Consider the following 3,923-nt stretch of genomic DNA (forward strand, 5'->3'; position numbering starts at 1 on the left):
AGTGACAAGCCGAGACTTTTTTTTGGCCACTTGGACAGATTCATCTTGCATGTTGCGGTAGATCCACTTTGTGCTGATGACATTGTACTTGCGTGGAATGGGACGATTAACTAGCTCCCATACATTGTTGAGCTTGAATTGATGAAGCTCTTCTTGCATGGCTTGAATTTATTCTAATCTCATGAAGGCTTCATCTACTTTAGTGGGCTCTGAGATAGACACAAAGGAAAAGTTCCACAAAAGTTAGCCAACTGGTTAGCTCTTGAGTGAGTGAGAGGACCTATTGCATTAATGCCATCGATCATCTTCTCGTTTTGAAATTCATTTGACACACAAGGATGAGCTGGTCAAAGACTTTGGTTCTGCTGCAGAGCATTGTATTTGTCAGGAGCATTATCTTGAGGAGCATCATTGTCTTCATGATGGGTTGGTGGAGGAATGATGACTTCTTCAACAACTGGTTCCTCGGGTATGATTGCATCAGTGCCCATCAGCCTAATAGCTTCATCAGAAGGAAGTTCATGTAGCACGGGAGGCAGGTGCTATCTTTGCGAGCCATTAGTTTCATCTAACCACACATATATGATTTCAACAATTTATTATGGAAAATGTTGAAGACTATGTAGTTGTGCAAATCTATTCCATAACCAAGCATGAAGCCCTCATGTGCTTTCGGTGCAAATTTTGACGTGTGGTGTGGATCTCTAGTCCAACATCTTGCACCGAAGACTTTGAAATAACTTACATTGGGTTTCTTATCAGCCAGTAGCTCATATGAGGTATTCTTGTGGAATTTATGAAGATATACCATGTTGATGATGTGGAATGTAGTGTTAATGGCTCCAGGCCAGAGTTTTCTTGCCGTCTTATATTCATCAAGCATAGTGCAAGCTGAGGGGTCGATAGAAGATGTGTCTAGAGGGGGGTGAATAGACTACTTGTCAAGATAAAAATCTAGCCTAACCTAATTTCTAGAAGGGCAGAAATCTAGCAGCTGTAACAAGTCTAAGTCACCCTACACATGCAGTTCTAAGAGTATAGCAGCGGAAAGTAAAACATGCAAGTCTAATGTAGAGGAGTAAGGTAGGGAGATCAAACACATGAGGTTGACACGACAATTTTTGGCATGGTTCCGATAGCTCGCACTATCGTACGTCCATGTTAGTGGAGACTTCAACACACGGAGGGTAACGACTGCGAAAGTCCACGGAGGGCTCCACCCATGGAGGGTCCACAAAGAAGAGGCCTTGTGTATCCCACCACGGCTTACGTCTACGGAGGACTAGCCTTACTGATGGTAAATCTTAACGAAGTAGGCGATCTCCTTTCCCTTACGAACATCTTGGTTCAACTTCACAACACCAAGTAGGAGGCTTTCAAGCGACACCTAACCAAACTAGGAGACACCACCCTCCAAAAGGTAATAGATGTGGTAGATCAATGAACTCCTTGCTCTTGTGCTTCCAAAGATAGTCTCCTGAACATAAATCACTCTATCATGGAATATGCATGGGTAGGAGAGGTTGATTTGGTGGAAAGAAGTTTGGGGAAGCTAGAGATCAGGTTTCAAAAGATTGGATTGGAATATCTTGGTCTCAACACATGAGTAGGTGGTTTGATACGTTTCAAACGTATCTATAATTTTTGATGGTTTCATGCTGTTATCTTGTCATCTTTGGATGTTTTATGTACCTTTTATATCTTTTTTGGGACTAACATATGAATTCAGTGCCAAGTGCCAGTTCCTGTTTTTCTTTGCTTTTGGCTCTTTTCATATTTGATTTTGGAACGGAGTCCAAACGGAATAAAATCCCCGAAATAAATTGTTCCCGAACGGAAGAAGATTAGGGGGCTTGAGGGCCAAGGCAGGAGAGCTACAGGGAGCCCACAAACCCTGTAGCCGCCACCAGGGGGCGGTGGCTAGCAGGCTTGTGGCCTCCCTGGCGCCCCCCTAACCTAGCTCCTTCGCCTATATATTCCCTAAAATACAGAAAAAATCAGGGAATCCATGAAAACACTTTTCCGCCGCTGCAAGCTTCCGTTTCCGCGAGATCTCATCTGGAGACCCTTCCCGGTGCCCTTCCGGAGTTGACTTTGGAGTTGGAGGGCTTCTACATCAACATCATCGCCCCTCCAATGATTCGTGAGTAGTTCACTTCAAACCTACGGGTCCGTAGTTAGTAGCTAGATGGCTTCTTCTCTCTCTTGGATCTTCAATACAAAGTTCTCCATGATCTTCATGGAGATCTATCCGATGTAATCCTATTTGGCGGTGTGTTTGTCGAGATACGATGAATTGTGGATTTGTGATCAGATTATCTATGATATATATTTGAGTATTTGCTGATTTCTTATATGCATGATTTGACATCCTTGTAAGTCTCTCCAAGTCTTGGGTTTTTTTTGGCCAACTAGATCTATGATTCTTGCAATGGAAGAAGTGCTTGGTTTTGGGTTCATACCGTGTGGTGACCTTTCCCAGTGATAGTAGGGGCAGCAAGGCACACATCGTGTAGTTTCCATCAAGGGTAACAAGATGGGCTTTGTCGTAGATATGAGATTGTCCATCTACATCATGTCATCTTTCTTAAGGCGTTACTCTGTTCTTTTGGACTTAATACACTAGATGCATGCTGGATAGCGGTCGACGTGTGGAGTAATAGTAGTAGATGCAGAAAGTATCGGTCTACTTGTTTTGGACGTGATGCCTATAGATATAATCATTGCCATAGATGACGTCATGACTTTGCGTGGTTCTATCGATTGCTCGACAGTAAGTTGTTCACCCACCGTCTACTTGCTTTCATGAGAGAAGCCACTAGTGAACACTACGGCCCCCAGGTCTATTCACACCTATCGTTTCCACTTTCGCTTTTACTTTGCTTTGTTACTTTGTTTCTTTCAGTTCTCACTTGGCAAACAATCTATAAGGGATTGACAACCCCTTCATAGCGTTGGGAGCAATCTTTTTGTGTTTGTGCAGGTACTTGTGATACTCCTTCACTGGATCGATACCTTGGTTCTCAAAACTAAGGGAAATACTTACCACCGCTGCGCTACATCACCCTTTCCACTTCGAGGGAACACCAACGCAAGGCTCCAAGGCCACAGGGGAAATCCTTTGCATATTTGCCTAGGAAGTCCCTAAAGGCGTAGCCGTAGAAGAAGGATTCTTGGTGCCGTTGCTGAGGAGAATCAAGACAAGAATAGTCTCCCGTCGGCACGTGTTTCTCGCGCTGTTGGAAGGTCTTTTGTTGCAGTAGAAGAAGTATTTCTGGCGTCGTTATCGGGGAAGGAGAGATCTATCCAAGTAGGTCTCACAAACTCATCTCTTGCATTTACTTTTTTGCCAGTTGCCTCTCGTTTTCCTCTCCCCCACTTCACTTTTGCCATTTTCATTTGCATTTCTCCTTTGCCGTTTTCTTTTGCCCGTTTCACTCTCTCTTCCTGCTCGTTTGTGTGTCAGATAGTCCATCAATGGCTAGGCCTACCACTCCAAACGGTACCCCTGAGAATGAAGTTCTCAATTTTAGGCAGAATGAGGAAGAAAATTTAAAGGACGCTTGGTACAGGATTTGCAATGCTCAAAGTAGATCTACTCGTAAGCAATCCACTACCGTTCTTCTTCGCAGTTTCTATGTTGGAATTTCTCCTTGGAATAGGTATATCCTTGATACCATTGTAGGCGGGAACTTTTTGGGGAGCCATACTGTTGACTCATATGGAGCTATCATGAATTTGGTAGGCTCACCCCCGCTCATGGTTAATGGAACTACCTTGACCTTGCAACACGTGATGCAAAGGCTTGATGCTATTGAAAACAAAATTGCCACAGTTGAACTTATTGAGGGTTTGGATAGAAAGATCCACAATCGAATTACTCAGTACGGATCCAAAGTGGGAAATTTTTTGAAAAATTGAAG

Source organism: Hordeum vulgare, chromosome 5H (assembly GCF_904849725.1).
Source record: "Hordeum vulgare subsp. vulgare chromosome 5H, MorexV3_pseudomolecules_assembly, whole genome shotgun sequence".
NCBI classification, from domain to species: domain Eukaryota; kingdom Viridiplantae; phylum Streptophyta; class Magnoliopsida; order Poales; family Poaceae; genus Hordeum; species Hordeum vulgare.